Below are 17,127 nucleotides of genomic sequence, written 5' to 3' on the forward strand. Positions count from 1 at the left end.
CATCCCGCAGCACACATCCCGCTGCTACTGCTTCGCATCGCCTCCGGCGCAGGCCAGGTGCTAAGGTCTTCGTAGGTCCCCTCACCAGGTCTTCACCGGTCCCTTCACCGGCGACAAGCACCCCACGTCGCCATCATGGTCCATGACTCCAGTGCTGTTGTCCCGCCCCGCCACTGCCCGCCTGCTAACACTGCCGCCATCGCACGCCCATGCAGCCGCGCTCGCCGTCCAGCAGATGCAGCTCGCCATGTGTGTGCCGCCGCAGATAGCTCGCCCCATGCGTGCTCGGCCTGCTCACGGCAGCTCGCCTCCCTTGTTGATGGGATCAGGGATGGAGGAACTGTTCTGGTTGCTAGCCTAAAGGTGTTCCAAGTACCAGATGTGACAAACAAGACGGTGAAACAAGTATGATGGACGACAAGTGTACGAGAAATAAGGGACGAGATAGCACCCGCTAACACAGCTCACTTTGGGGTTCTCTATGTACTAGTTGAACCGGCAGTGAGATGAAGTTGTGCAGTAGTGTAAACTAGTGTTTATTTTTTATAAGTTCTCTTATAAAGCATGACTAACCATCCCCAATAATGCATCTTGTTACAGTTGTCATATTGGCATAAGCCACCCCTACAAAATATAAAATCACTATCGGCCATCACTGTTCATTGCTTTGGAACCGGCGGTGATAAGGTTTGAAGCTTCAACCAGCAGTGATAGGTAGGATTTCCCTGCCGGATATTGTCAACCTGTAACTCAGACAGGTAGTGATTCTTTACCTTTGGACCCAAATTTTTGTTTCAACACGGTTAGGTGTGGCAGGGGTGCAGGCACAGTCCCGTTTTTCCATTCTTTTTTATATTTTGAAATAGGCGCGCATCACTGCCGTACCATCGAAATGCCAAGGTCAACACTGCTGACCCAACCAAATGGTTGATCGATCAAAAAAAAAGTCGCTACCTGACGCAGCAGGACGTTAATGAATTGCGGATATAATCTGAAAAAGTCAGGGAGCAGGCAACCAAATGGCTTACCTCACTGTACTGATAGACAGAAGCTTCACCTGATTAACTCAAAAGTAAAGCGTGCGCGGTGGCTACCCTTTACCAGTTCGTCCCCACCTTGGTACAGAAGCGCGCATTCCACTCGATTAATTTATGTATGTTAGCTCCCGATAAAATGGTGACCAAGTAAACATTGGAAACATGAGGAGTTGACTCTTTCTATCCTTATGTAAGCACAAACGCATGGATCGACCATTTGATCCAATATTGTTCTTTACGCAACTATCACAGTCCACCATCAGCTAACGTGATTACTGGGAATGTCATAATCACCATTACAAAACAAGTATCTTACCTGGTAACAATTAACAAATCACGCCGTCCAAAAGGACTCATTGACCTGTGTTAATTTAGATAAATATTCGTAATTACCACTAGTAGAGAAATAGGTTGTAGTCCCGGTTGGGAACTGGATTTAGTCCCGGTTTTCCAACCGGGACCACGAATCCGGGACTAAAGGTTCTGGCCTTTAGTCCCGGGTCACATAACCGGGAATAAAGGTCCATCATCAGGAGAACAATAAACAAAATTGTAGGGAGACCTCTCTTGCGATGTGTGACATTCGAACCCAGGACCTCTTTCCTCGTGCATAAACTAATTATCAATTCAGTTGTACACCACATGTGATAGGGTCCTAGACACTCCTTTTGAATTGACCTATGGGGTACCTTTAGTCCCGGGTGGGAGACCTTTAATCCGGGTTGGTGACACCAACCGGGACTAAAAGGTCACCATTTAGTCCCGGTTGGTATTACCATCCGGGACTAAAGGTGGCCTGCTGTGAAAGCGTGCCAGGACAGGGGTCTTTAGTCCCCGTTGGTAGCTCCAACCGGGACTAATTCTTCCTTTACTCCCGGACGCAAAAAATACCAATACTAAAGCCCAAAATCGAAGAGGATGAAAGGCCATTTCTCTACTAGTGTACTAGGAATAACCCCATTTTATGGTTTACTTCCTAATATTTTAGAACTAATTTTAAAGGATAATAAGCATGACCCTTCCACCCAAAAACAACAAAGAAAGAAAGAATACACATTCCAAAGAGATCACATTGGATTTGTTACTGTACTGCATGTGAAAATATTAAAATCAAGGTAGGTTTGCAAAGTTCTTTGGTAGGTTAAACTTGGACTTTTTCAGTCATTAACACGTTCACGTCGCCACACTTGCCGTTGTGGCAGCCTATATAAACACACTGAAAGCATCTAGGCCCTTAGTTGGGTTTCGGTGATTAATGACAATACGTGATTACTATGACTAACGTGTGTCTTGCAGAGGCAATTAAGTTAGGTCATGGTAATAGAGATCGATTGGGCTATCATGGTGGCCATGCCCTACGATGGAAATCGTTTCGGTTTTTAAAGGATGGACGACAAGGTTAAGGATGGACTAGTTCTAAGTGTCGTTTGGTGTTTAAGAGACACTTAGTGTAGTTCAGGACTTTGTTTTTCCTTTGGCCATACTATTAAGGGGGGTATGGACGAGTAGCTTAACCTAGATGAGTCTAGTGGGTTAGGTGTGGTGCACACTTGCTAAACCTAGCACTAGGTAGCTCCTAAAAAGCCCTTAGATCCATTGGAGCAAACTTCATTCACGTACGATCGAAAGTTAGAAGTGAATGGAGGGTCAAATACTAACCGGACGCTGGCGTAGAGTCCAGTCAGTTCATTTGATTAAGGTGAAGTCGTCTGGAAGTGACCGGACGCTGAGAGGTGAAGTGACCGGACGCTAAGGGCCAGCGTCCGGTCGACTCTAGTAAGGTTTCAGAGAGGGAAAATCACGACCGGACGCGTCCGATCAGTGATGACCGGACGCTGTCCAGCGTCCGGTCACCATTTGATCACTGGAATTCGGGGTGAACTGACTGGCGTGTCCGGTCAACACGACCGGAGCGTCCGATCACCCCGCAGAGGCACGTAATGGTTCGTTTTTCAGTCCATGTTATAAATACTTCCTCCATTCGTGTGTGGGGGTACTTTTGCTCATTCCAACAGCTGAGAAACATCTTTGTGAGTGCCAAGAAGAGCAAGGTCCTAGTGAGGTGATTGAGATTTGAGAATCCCAAAGAGAGCCCTCATTAGTGAGATCAAGAGTAGTAAAGTGTGCCTCCACCCTTCTCATTAGGCTTGTCGTGGTCAAGTGAGAGTTCGTGTTTGTTACTCTTGGTGATCGCCATCACCTAGACGGCTTGGTGGTGATTGGGAGCTTGATGATCATCCGGCGGTGCTTGTGGATGACCCAACTCAAGTTGTGAGCGGTTGTGGGTGATTCATCGCGATAGAGTGTCAAAGAATCAACCCGTAGAGAGCACTTGATCCTTGCACGGATCAAGGGGGAGCTACACCCTTGCGCGGGTGCTCCAACGAGGACTAGTGGGGAGTGGCGACTCTCCGATACCTCGGCAAAACATCACCGCGTTCCTCCTTCTCTCTTTACTTTAAGCATTTACTTTGAGCATTTAATTTGAGCAATTCAATACTTGTCTTTACATTCATAGAATTGCCATGCTAGAGTAGAATTGGAACTTAGGTTGCAAGACTTTTTGTGCAGTAGAACATTAGAAACATTTTCTAGGCACAAGGGGTTAATTGGGCAAACCGTTGGATTTAATTATTGCAAAGAAATTTAGAATTAGCCCAATTCACCCCCCCCATCTTGGACATCTTGATCCTTTCACACACCATCCCCATACCCAAAGCATCAACATAGAGACGCAAACTCAACAAGAAGCTCTCTATAGCTGAGTTCGGAGAGCACAAAAATAACAGCTAGCGAGTGGAAAATTAAAGTAGATGGCTCCCGCCACCTACTTTCTCCTCATTTCTTTTATAGCATTGGTCACTTCCCAGGCCATTGCTTCTGACCCTAGCCCACTCTAGGACTTCTGTGTAGCCGACATACATTCTCCAGATATGCATGCACTCACTTTAAGTCATGCTATATTCTTGTACTAAACTGAGGATCAAATAATAATCATTTGTCACAACAAACATTATACTTTTTATGTATGTCCTAATATTTTCTTTCCTTCGTCTTTGTATATGCAGTGAAGGTGAGTGGATTTGTTTGCAAGGACCCCATGGCCGTGAACGCAGATGACTTTTTCAAGGCAGCAAACCTTGACAACCTTAGGGACACCATGAAAAGCAAGGTCGGATCCAATGTCATGCAGTTACTTGGATTCAACACCCTCGACATCTCGTTGGCTCGCATCGACTATGCGCCATTAGGTTAGAATTCACCACCAATCCACCCATGTGCCACAAAGATTCTCACCGTGCTCGAGGTTACACTCTACGTTGGATTTGTCACCTCTAACATAGACAATGGTAACAAGCTATTCGCCAAGGTTCTCAATAAGGGTGACGTGTTTGTATTCCCCCAAGGGCTCATACACTTCCAATTCAAAGCGATCCATGACAAGCCAGCTATTGCAATCGCTGCACTAAGCAGCCCGAACCCTGGGGCTATTACTATTGCCGACACAGTCTTTGGATCAAAACCACCAATCTCAGATGATGTCTTGGCCAAGGCTTTCCAGGTGCAAAAGGGAACAATCGATTGGCTCCAAGCTCAATTTAGGGAGAAAAAACACTACTAAGTAAATTGAGACTCACTTTATTGTAAGAAGATACGTTTATATGCATTTTACACACTACTACAGTAAGCATTTATATGGGCGGCTGGCAATGGTTTGTAGAGGTGGTTTTGCCAGCCGCCCCTACCACACCATCTCTACAAATCAAGGGTTTGTAGGGGCAGTTCCCAAGCCGCCCCTGCAAATCAATTTTTAGAGGCAGCTTGTGTCACCAGCCGCCTCTACAAAAATGATTTGTAGGGGCGGTTGTAACACTAGCCACCCCAATAATTCCCATTTGTAAGGGCGGTTCACTCTACAGTATATTCTACTCTATGCCACATAAAAATGGAGACACTAATTTTAAAAATAAGTCTAAAATTGGAGACATGATCATGAACAACAATGTAGCTCCAAACAGTGCGTTGTTATGTGACAGATAGATTAATTTTCTCAACAAACTGTAAAAGAATCTACTATACTTCTAAGAACTAATTATAGCTTCACATACTAACAATGATGATCTTGACCACCATGGAATAATTAGCTAGGAATTTAAATATGTTCATAGACACCAACCTTTTGGACGATGGATTCGCCACAATTTGAGCCTTGCACAAATGTCCAATTGGAAAAGTGCTCGCTAGAATGGAGAAAGAACTAGAATAAGAATCAAGCAATGTAGCCATCAAAATGAAACTAATTAAGCAACAAAATCAAAGGAGTGGATATTTGTTACTAACCTTAAAGCAAAAAGATTAAGCCATTCTTCAAAATCCAAGCGCTAGCTTCATGGTGAAGAGCAGCCGCAACAATGGAGAGAAGGGCCCAAACGCGCACCTCTGTTCTCGGGATGGAAGAGGGGAGGAAGGAGAGGATGGCTGCAGCCTTTTTGTGTTGTAGGCTTATCACCGTCGGTTCATGGATAGAACCGACAGTGATAGAGCCTAATCACTGTCGGCTCTTGGCTTGAACAGGCAGTGATATGTGGCCATCAAGCCACTGCCGTTAGAGACACAAACCGACAATGATAGTTGTCATCACTGCCGGTTCAGTCACATCACAAATCAATTTCTGGTTTTCAGAGCAAAGAACCGGCAGTGAAGGGTCAACACTGCCGGTTCTCCTAATTTCGGAAGTGATGAGGCTGGCAGTGAAGTGCTATTCTATAGTAATTTCTGGTTTTTAGAGCAAAGAACCGGCAGTAAAGGGTCAACACTTGTCCATTCTTGAATGGCGAGGAAAGCCGCCTGCTCCTTTGTTCCTTTTTCCTTGGCTTTCTCCTTCTTCTTGATTCTTTCCTTCAATCTTTCCTCATTATTAACATATACACTCGAAGATGGTCGAGACTTATGGAGTATACTCATCCTCCAAACAATGCCCACATGCCTTGGCAGTCTTTTTGGCATGTGCACTGGGTACTCATCTGCACTTCAGGAGATTCTCCGCTCTCATCTTCTTTACTTGAGCTTGGTTCTTGACGCCATCTTGTTCTAGCTTTTGTGCTTGCTTGTGGCGGAGAAGCCCTTGATGCTTGGTATTGGTAAAGAAGTCTTATTGGCTATGCCCATGTGCAGCTTTATAGTGAAAGCCACTACTACAGAGTATACCATCAGTGTTTGAAAGCCACTACTACAGAGTATACCATCAGTGTTCGCCGATCGGTAGTGATAAGCTTCATAGCTTCAACCGCCAGTGATAATATAACCGACAGTGATAGATGGGCTTTCACATATTGCCAATTGGTAACAGAGACCAGCAGTGATTCTTTAGCCCTGGACCTAAATTTTTGCGTCAACACGGTTCATGCAGCGGGATCGCGATCACCATGCTTTTTTTTGTTATTATGTGAGAATAAGCATCATTGCCGGTGACAAACCGGCAGTGCAACGCCAAGACCAACACCGTCCATTAACCACAGGCGGATTGAAATCTGGCACCAAAAGCGCTGGTTCCAAACCAGCAGTGATTGCTAGTTACGGGTAGCGAGCACCCAAATGCTTGATCGGTCCAAAAAAAAAGTCACTATCAGAAGCAGCAGGACGTTAGTGAAGCGCCGATATCATATCAAAATGTTAGGGATCCAGTGAATAGAAAGTTAACAATTTGCTATGTGTTGTGACAATAGCAGGCTGCAGGCTTACGGGATGACCTCACTGGTGAAGCACGGAGGACAGATGATGGATAGAAGCTTCACCACAGATTAACTCAAAAGTAAAGCGTGTGCGTTAGCTACCTTTTAGGCTTTTACCAGTTCGTGCCCACCTTGGTACGGAAGCATTCCAGTCGATTAATTCATGTATGTCAGCTCCCGAAAAAATGATGACCATGTAAACATTGGAAACATGAGGAGTTGACTCTCTATTCGTATGTGAGCACAAGCGAATGGATCGACCATTTCAACCATCACAGTCCACCATCAGCAACTGCTTCTGGGAATGTCTTAATCACCATTAGAAAATAAAATAAATCATCTCTCCATGTTATCAACATCTTAATCATCTCTCCATATTACCCAGCAACAATTAACAAACCGCACCGTTCAAAAGGACTTAATTACCTGCATTGAAACTTAAATAAATGAGATGTGCTCCAGTACTACTCTTTTTAAAAAAATACACGTATCTCAATGCAGCCTAACTAATTAATTAAATGTTTCTTTATTTTTCACTTGTGTCACGCATGGGCTTGGGTAATATGTATGTTAGCACCCGATAAAATGGTGACCAAGTAAACATTGGAAACATGAGGAGTTGACTCTTTCTATCCTTATGTAAGCACAAACGCATGGATCGACCATTTGATCCAATATTGTTCTTTACGCAACTATCACAGTCCACCATCAGCTAACGTGATTACTGGGAATGTCATAATCACCATTAGAAAACAAGTATCTTACCTGGTAACAATTAACAAATCACGCCGTCCAAAAGGACTCATTGACCTGTGTTAATTTAGACAAATATTTGTAATGACTAGGAATAACCCCATTTTATGGTTTACTTCCTAATATTTTAGAACTAATTTTAAAGGATAATAAGCATGACCCTTCCACCCAAAAACACCAAAGAAAGAAAGAATACACATTCCAAAGAGATCACATTGGATTTGTGTCGATGTTTCACCACCGATAGTCTGCCACGGGGTCCCCGGGGCAGTTTGTTCGGGCTTCAGCGTATGCAGAACTCGATGGTAAACGCCAGAGACAGTCAATTTATCCTTGTTCGGACCCTCGATCGTGATCGAGTAATAGCCCTACGTCCAGTCGGCGTTTGCCTTTGCGTTGGATTGATTGTCAAGTGTTGTGTTTTGTTGTGTTCTTCGTCCTCTCTCCAGGAACTCCGCCCTCCTTTATATAGTCAGGAGGCCAGAGTCCTAGTCGGTTTACAATGAGGTTCCTAGTCGGATTACAGAATAATACTACTACTAAGTTTACAGAGAAAGAAATCCTAGTTAGACTAGATCTTCTTCCTTCCTTGTGGGGTATCCGGTGGGTCCCGTATCGACAAGCCCCCGAGCACTTCATGGTTGAGTTCTGGAAGCCTCATCTTGTTCCTTTAGGTCTTGCCGAGTAGGAACAAGCATTGTCCGAGTGCTTTCCTGAGTAAAACTGTGTAGCGCTTCTTAGGATCTTCGAGTGGTGTGTGCTTTTTTGAAGAAAAAATACATCCGTCTGGGTGTAGCCCCCGAGCCTCTTGCTATTTGGAACAAGGAGCTGGAGGGTCTTGTCTTAAAATTGTTCTGATTCCTCGTCGAAGTGCTCCCAAGCATATGCCCGGGTTCTTTTACTCAAAAAGAACTCGGATATTGCTCGGTTCGGGTTCTTTTTGACATGAATCCTTGAAGTGGTTTGTCTTGAAGAGATCTTCTTGGTGACGTGCGCTTTTTTCAAGGAAAAAAGTGCACTCACTGAGTGTAGCCCCTGAGCCTCTTGCTATTTGTAACAAGGAGCTAGAGGGTCTTGAATCTTATGCTGTTCAAAAGAGCTGAAAAACCTCTCCTGTTGCAGCCCCTGAGCGTCTATCCGGGTTCTTTTACTCAAAAAGAACTTGGGTGCAGGGTCTTGTCATATTCTCTGGTAGTCTGCTATTGTCAGATGTGGTTGTATGGTAGTGGTTGAGTGTAAATATTGTTTGCTCACGAGTTGTATAGTGTTGGTATATCCTTTTCGAATATGCTTGTCCTTGAGTACTGTTCCTTCACGCCTGAGTCCTCTTTCATTGAATTCTGTCTTTTCACTGTGTCCTTTGTTGGGGTTGTTCCGTTGGTGCTCCCGGTCCATGTGCACCGCTTCTTTGGTCTATAAATACCCTCCTGGTGTGCTGTTTTGATTCATCGAGCGTTCTGTTGTGTGGTCTGAAATCTCCGTAGTCATGAATATGATAGTTTCTGAAGTAGAGTAGCCCCCGGGCGTATCTTGTAGTTCTTGTATATCTTGTCGTAGCTAGAGGGAGTCTTGTGATAGAGATTAGAGGTAGACTAATCTCGCAGTGGCATTGTACCAGGAGGTATGTGGCGGTAGTTGGAGGAAGTCTTGTGATGCGGGGTACGTTCCTTCATCCAGCAGTTCTGGGTAGATCCCCTTGCCTGCCCTGCGATTGTCCGGTGCAGATCAACGCCTGATCTGGTGTCACATCAGGCTTGGGTAGACAGATGCCTATTGGGCTTCCCTGTTCCATGTTGTCCCACCGTGCTGCTGACTTCCGCCTCAGATGTTCTGTGTCCGTCCTTTGAAGAAAACAGTGTAGCTGAGTGTGGTTTGTTCTACCAAGTAGCAATTTGGAACACGTAGTCATTCCAGAGCCTAGTTGTGTCCGGGTTCCTCTTGCTCGTCGTAGTACCGAGTTCGTTGGGTCTTGTAAGATGTGAAATCTTGTAATTTTTGAAGTTATTTATAATGGAAAGAATCTTGTCTTCTGGGTTGTCATTCTTTTTTCCTGCTGATGTCCTGGTTGTTTGAGAGATTCCTGAGTTCTTTCTATAAGAACCGAGTTCTTGTGTTCCTTTTGAGGTAACCCTTCGTTGCTTCATGGTTGATGAGCTATTCTCATAGCAATATGTTAACTCTGCTTTGGTGCTGGATGGATAAGTCTGACATCTTCCCGTTGAACTGTACCTTTGTGTAGAAGTGTGTTGTCCGTCATTTTAGCTTTGTCAGTTGTGTTGGGAAATGAACCATTGCGTTCTGATGCCGTGTTTAAATGGGCCTAGTGGGCCATATTTTTATTGCTGTAAAAATCTATTTAAAGGCCTTCTTTCTTCTTTTTCTTTGCTGCTATGCTTTTGCCTTGAAACCCTAATCCTCACTCCGTCGTCGCCATTGTCATCGTCATCTGAGCACCGCTGCCTGACCGTCATCGTTTCTTAGTGCCTTATTGCTTTCGCTAGTATATGGGTAGGAAGAAATCAGTGAGCAAGTCCTAGGCAACCTTTGTAGACGAGGAGGCCTCACTTTCTGTGATTGAAAATCAGGAATTCATGACCATGAGGGCTGCTCAGAAGGTCTGGCCAGCTCCTGACTATGACTGAGGATCAGTTGCATGAGCTGGTCAGTGATTTCCTAATCTAGGACAAGGAGATTACTGAGTGGAGAGCTCTAGGCCAGCATCGGGTTCCAACCCTAGGCTCTGGTGAGATTGTTCTTTTTGTCTCCTTTATTCGTGCTGGTCTTTGTCTTCCTGCCTCTGCTTTTCTTCATCGCTTTCTCAATTATTTTGGGATTAGCCTGAACCATCTTACTCCCAATGTTGTCCTTCATCTTTCTGTTTTTGTTCATCTTTGTGAAACTTTTCTTGGAATTCCTCCTTCTCTTTCTCTCTCTCGTTACTTCTTCTGTCTAAAGCCCCAACCCCGACACTCATATTCTTGGTGGCTGCGGGATTCAGTTTTGTTAGGGTTGTAAGGGTAGATTCTTTGATTATGATTTGGTTGATTCTTTGAGGGATTGGCGTGCCGACTGGTTTTATGCCGCCTGGTTTTATGCCACCAATATGATCCCTCCTCTTGCTGTCCATTCTTCTTCTGGTCCCATTGTTAACGACCGATGGGAGAAGAATCCCATGATGGTGGATGAGCTCCAGGCGATCAAGCCATTTTTGGAGAGGATATGTGCTCTGAAACAGCAAGGCTTGACCGGCTTTAGTATTGTTTCTAGTTTTCTTTGCCGCCATGTTCAACCTCTGAAGGAGCGAGAAAACTATGGTTTTGAATACTCTAGAGCAGAGGACCCTTCTCGTATGGTCCCTGCCCTTGAGTTGACTGGTGAGGAGGTGCTCGAGCGCCTTCAGAAGATGTTGAAGGGAGTAAGCGTCGTCCCGCATACTGTCCCTAAGTATTGTGCTAACAACCCGCCTCCTGCTATGAGTTGTTTTTTCTTATGTTGGTACTTTTTGTATTTCCTTTGCTGTCTCTACTTTTTGCTTAATATTTCTTGTCTGGTTGTTTTACTCTTTTATAGGAATTGGGGCGTAACTTTGTTGACCTGATCCCCCTTTATGACCGCCCTGCCATTGTGGAGCTTGGGGAGAATCTTGCTGGGGCATCTTTAACCAGTAAGTTTCAAACCACCACGATATTTCTTGGTGTTTCTTCCGCAATTCTTGACACCTATGTAGAGTATGTTCCTCGTCCAGTTCCTCGAGCTCCCCGTAGTGTCAGAAAAAGGGGGCGAGCGGATTGTTCTTCTTCTGGTTTGCCTGCCACCAAGAAGTCTCACCAATCGAGTACTCGTCTAGGTACTCAAGTTATAGGTAGCGTGCTCCTAGGTGAGCATATTAATATGTTTTGTCTTTTTGTTGTTTGCTTTTGCCTCTAACCGAGTACTTTTCTTCTTTTTCAGATGGCGCTATGGTTGCCATGCTTGAGAGTGAGGAAGAGGAGGATGATGATGCGGCCCTTGTTACGCATCGGTGAGTTGTTTTCCTATTTTTCTATTGTTGAAAACTTCTTTTTGTTTTGACTTTGACCTTGTTCTCTTGTAGTAAGCGGTCGTCGACCTTGAGTTCTTCTGGAGCTCCGATTCCGACCACGCCACTCCTGTTGCAAGGTGGCAGCGATATTTTTGCTTCTATAGTTCCCCCTTTAAGGTCTTCTATTGGTCTTGGGGGTTTTATGAAGAAGAAGATAGCTAAGTGAGTGAATCCTGGTTATGTTTCTCTGCTTTTGTTTTCCCCTTCTCTGATTCATATTCTTATCGTCGATTTTCTTTATCATCTTGTAGGCCTTCGCCTTCCCTCAACCCTCAGTCGACTTCTTATCAGTCTTCTGGTGCGCCTCTATGTTCTGAGTCTCTGGACTCGGAATGTGCGGTCGGAGAGGTGGCTGTGAGGGGGACAGGGTTCTTTGGTGGTTCCATAGCTGCTGATTTGCTGGCTTCGGAGGTGACCATGGCCGTGGTGGTGGAGCCATCTAAGGATGCAGCCAGGGCTTCCCAGGGTACAGCCCTAGTCTTGTCTTCTTTACCTCAGCCGGCTTCTCCCTCTGCTCCTCTTCCTAGTGGCGTTCAACGTTTGGATGATGATGTGGTGCAACAATTCAATGCCACTCATCGGTTGTCAGAGCTGACCGCTGCCTGGGGAACCTTTGCGACTTCTTTTGGGGAAAAACTCTAGGTAAGTTTTTTCTGAAGTTCTTTCTTTAGATGTTCATTTTTCTTCTGTTCTTATGTTTTGTTTTTCTCTTTCTCTTTTGCTCAGTCTTTTTCTCGGGATCATACTGGCTTCTTTTTCTCATCTAAAACCGAGAAAAAGTTATCTTCTGAGGTTAGTGCCTTGAAAACAGAGCTTGACCTCTATCGGGCTGAGATCGAGACCGAGCATCAAATGCACCAAAAGGAGGAAAAAGCTCTCCGTGCCCAGGTGGTTGAGGCAGGAAAGCAGAGGGGTGCAGCTGTGGAGGCCATGAAGAATGAGTGCAATGGTATTGCGGGTTCTTTTTGTTTCCTCTTGTATTTGAATTTTCCTTTCAACTGACTTGTTTTTGGTGCCTGGTTTAGCTCTCCGAGTTGAAAAGCAGAAGCTCTCGGAGGGTATTGAGGAAATGAAGACACTTGCTCGCAATAGTCACAACAGGGCTAAAGAGGTAGTTACTCGTGCTGAAGAAGAACTCGCGCTTGCCAAGTTGATTAGGCGTGGAGGTGACAGTGATCTTGTGTAGGTCCAAAAAATGGTTGAACTCGCGCTTGCCCTTGAGAACTGGAATGCTTTGTGGAAATCATTTCGGTCAGTAGCTGATCTTCTTCGGACACCATCGGATGATGGTCAATCTTGGGCTCAGTTTATTCCTCAAGTTCCGACTCATTTCCAGGAGTTCGTGAAGAGGTGCGCCCAACTATGTACTAGAAATGTTCTTGCCCAGGTCCGGGTTCTTGCTCTGGAGATGCCCCTGTCCAAGATTGCAGAGGAAGCCGAGAGTCAAGAATATCTTGATGATGTTGAAAAGATGGAGCCTGAGGTCGAAGATTTGGCTAGGAGGATTGTAGATAATCTTGATATTGAATATTTCTTCTCCTAAAGATGATGCTTGATGTATTTTGACTTTAGTACTCCAGACTCTGTAATAAGGATATTATACTTCTTTTTGAATGAAGATCCTTTATTTTTTGTTGATGTCTTCCTTGCCTAGATGTCTTTGATTTTGTCAAGTGCTTGTCATGCTTTTGTCAGCGTTGTGTAAACAACTCGGTATTTGTAGATTGTTGTTTTGACAAACTTTCTTGATTTGTCGAGTGCTTATCTGGCTTTCATCTGCACCATGTAAAACAACTCAATTTTTGTAGATCGTTGTCTTGACAAACTTTCTTGATTTGTCGAGTGCTTGTCTGGCTTTCGTCTGGTTGTAGAAACATCTTAGGATTGGTTCGGGTGTTAGCTTATTAGCTACCCTCATTGGCAGGCTCAAGCATCTTTTCAGCTCTTTTGCTCTCAGGCGATATGCTCAGGCATGATTTCAGCCATTTTGCTTTTTGGATCGGGTGTTAGCTTATTAGCTACCGTCATCGGTGGGCTCAAGCATCTTTTTAGCTCTTTTGCTCTCAGCCGGTATGCTCAGGGGTGATTTCAGCCATTTTGCTTTTTGGATCGGGTGTTAGCTTATTAGCTACCCTCATCGATAGGCTCAAGCATCTTTTTAGCTCTTTTTCTCTCAACCGGTATGCTCAGGCATGATTTCAGCCATTTTGCTTTTTGGATCGGGTGTTAGCTTATTAGCTACCCTCATCGACGGGCTCAAGCATCTTTTCAGCTCTTTTGCTCTTAGCCGATATGCTCAGGCGTGATTTCAGCCATTTTGCTTTTTTGGATCGACTATTAGCTTATTAGCTACCCTCATCAGCGGGCTCAAGCATCTTTTTAGCTCTTTTGCTCTCAGCCGGTATGCTCAGGCGTGATTTCAGCCATTTTGCTTTTTGAATCGGGTTTTAGCTTATTAGCTACCCTCATCGGCGGGCTCAAGCAACTTTTTAGCTCTTTTGCTCTCAGCCGGTATGCTCAGGTGTGATTTCAGCCATTTTGCTTTTTGGCTCGGGTGTTAGCTTATTAGCTATCCTCATCGGCGGGCTCAAGCATCTTTTTAGCTCTTTTGCTCTCAGCCGATATGCTCAGTGAAAACAACTCAGGAAGATTCATAATAAGACATCTGTTGTCGAGGAATACCATCTTTATCGATCATGAACGTTTACATGCTTAGTGAAAACAACTGGGGAAAGCCATAATAAGACATATGTTGTCGAGGAACGCTATCTTTATTGATCATGAACGTTGATCTCTTGTGGCTTGTATTTATGTTCTTCCTTGTGTTGTCTTCATGCGTAGAATCTTCTTAGTTGGCTGATGTGCCATGTATTGTTGACTTCTTTTCCATCTTCAGTTATCAACTTGTACGTGCCTGGTCGGTGACCTTTGTGATGATAAAAGGACCTTCCCATGGACTGAGTAGTTTATGGCGTCCGTCAGTTTTTTGTATTCTTCTTAGTACTAGATCTCCGATTTTGAGTGATCGAGGTTGGGTATTCTTGTTGTAGTGGCGTCTTAAACCTTGGAGGTATTTGGAGTGATTGAGTTCTAATCTCCGGATGTATTCTGCTTCTCCTTCATTGTATTGTTCTATCCTTGATGACGTCCAGATTAAGTCGGCAGGTAGTACTGCTTCTGATCCATAAACTAGGAAGAAAGGTGAGTATCCGGTTGCTCTGCTTATTTGAGTCCATAGCCCCCATACTACTTTGGGTAATTCTTCAATCTATTTGGATCCATAGTCCACTAGTTCTTCGTATAATCTTGGTTTTAATCCGGCTAGTATGAGTCCATTAGCCCTTTCTACCTGTCCGTTGGCTTCTGGATGTGCGACTGATGCGTAATCTATGCTGAAACCGCAATCATGTGCCCACCTTTGGAATTCCGTAGCTATTAAGGGAGAACCCAAATCTGTGATGATTCGATTTGGCATGCCAAAGCGGTGCATAATGTCTTGGATGAACTCGACTGCTTTGGCTACGTAGTATTTTGCGAGTGGTTTGTATTCAATCCACTTGGTGAACTTGTCAATTGCTACAAAGATGTACTCAAAACCGCCCTTTGCTTTCTTGAGAGGTCCCACTTTATCCAGCCCCTAGCAGGAGAAAGGCCAAGCGGGAGGGATGTAGATCAGATTATGAGCTGGTACGTGAGCTTGTCTTGAGAACATTTGACAACCTTTGCATTTTCTGATGAGCTCTTCTGCGTCTTTCAAAGCGGTTGGCCAGTAGAATCTGGTTCGGAATGCTTTGCCGACTAGTGTTCTTGAAGCGGCATGATTTCCATAGCAACCTAAGTGTATTTCTTCTAAGATCTCTTTGCCTTTTTCGAATGAGACATATTTTAGGAGTACTCCTGATGATGCGGCTCTTCTGTATAGCTTGTCCCCTACTAAGACGTAGTTCTTGCTTCTACAAATAACTCGGGTAGCCTCCACTTTATCTGCTGGCAACTTATTCTCTTTGATGTAATCGATAAAACCTGAGCCCATGAGGTGGTGATTACCAAAATCTGGGTGCCTTTAGCTAGGAGTTCAGGGGTTATCTCACCGGGTTGTTTGATAGAGGGAGCTGATAACTCTTCTATGAATACACCGGGTGGTACATTCGCCCTATTAGACCCGAGCTTGCCGAGGACGTCTGTCGCGATATTAGAGTCACGCAGGACATGTAGAATTTCTAGTCCTTGAAAATGTTTTTTGAGTTTTCATATTTTAGCATAGTAGGCGCCCATGTTTTCTTTGTGCAGTCCCAATCTTTGTTGACTTGGTTGACTACTACCGCCGAATTGCCATATACGAGTAATCGCTTGATTCCAAGGGTAATTGCTACTCGGAGTCCGTGGATGAGGGCTTCATATTCTGCTTCATTGTTTGTAGCTTGCCATAATATCTGAAGGACATATTTGAGTTCCTTTCCGTCTGGAGAAATGAAGAGAACACCTGCACCGGCTCTGCCAAGCTTGAGTGATCCATCAAAGTACATCTTCCAATGGTCGAGGATGGTCTTTGACATAGATTGTAGAATCTCTGTCCACTCGGCAACAAAATTAGCCAGGGCTTGAGATTTGATTGCCTTTCGTGGGGTGAAATCGATATTGAGAGCACCAAGTTCAACTGCCCACTTAGATATGCGCCCTGTTGCGTCTCTATTGTGTAAGATGTCTCCGAGTGGGAAATCTGTCACCACGGTAATCTTGTGGCTTTCAAAATAGTGACGAAGCTTGCGTGAAGTGATCAGGAGGGCGTAGAGTAGTTTTTGCACATGCGGGTACCGGATTTTTGATTCTGACAGTACTTCGCTGATGTAGTATATAGGGCGTTGTATTTTATATATGTGCCCTTCTTCTTCTCTTTCCACGACTATTGTTGTGCTGATCACAATAGAAGTTGCCACAATGTACAGCATCATGTCTTCATTTTTCTTTGGAGGTGTGAGAACGGGTGAGGAGGTGAGGTATGCCTTAAGTCTTTTGAAAGATTCGTTGGCTTCTTCTGTCCATTCGAACTTGTCTGTCTTCTTTAGTAGTTTAAAGAAAGGTAACCCTTTTTCACCGAGTTTTGATATGAAACGATTGAGGGCCGCCATGCAGCCTGTTAGTTTCTGTACATCCTTGATGCTTCGTGGAGGGCCCATTTCTGTTATGGCTCGAATTTGCTTGGCGTTGGCTTCGATTCCACGATGACTGACCAAGAATCTAGGTAGTTGTCCTGAAGGAACTCCAAATACACACTTGTTTGGGTTCAATTTCCACCTCCACCTTTGTAGGTTTTCGAAGGTTTGCTTTAAGTCTTCAATTAGTGTGTCCGGGTTCTTTGTTTTTACTACTACGTCATCCGCGTATGCCTCTATGTTTTCGCCGATTTGATCACCAAGGCATGTTTGGATAGCTCTTTGGTATGTGGCACCAGCGTTCTTGAGTCCGAACAACATGGTCTTGTAGCAATAGGCACCGAATGGAGTGATGAAAGATGTCTTGCTCT

At 44.5% G+C, this 17,127-nt stretch overlaps 1 pseudogene; it reads left to right on the forward strand.

The window, feature by feature from the left end:
• Window positions 1–3,850: 3,850 nt before the first annotated feature.
• Window positions 3,851–4,659, forward strand: LOC136499609 (germin-like protein 12-2; annotated as a pseudogene).
• The last annotated feature ends 12,468 nt before the right edge of the window (window positions 4,660–17,127 follow it).

The sequence above is a fragment of the Miscanthus floridulus genome, chromosome 13, assembly GCF_019320115.1.
Source record: "Miscanthus floridulus cultivar M001 chromosome 13, ASM1932011v1, whole genome shotgun sequence".
Classification (NCBI taxonomy): domain Eukaryota; kingdom Viridiplantae; phylum Streptophyta; class Magnoliopsida; order Poales; family Poaceae; genus Miscanthus; species Miscanthus floridulus.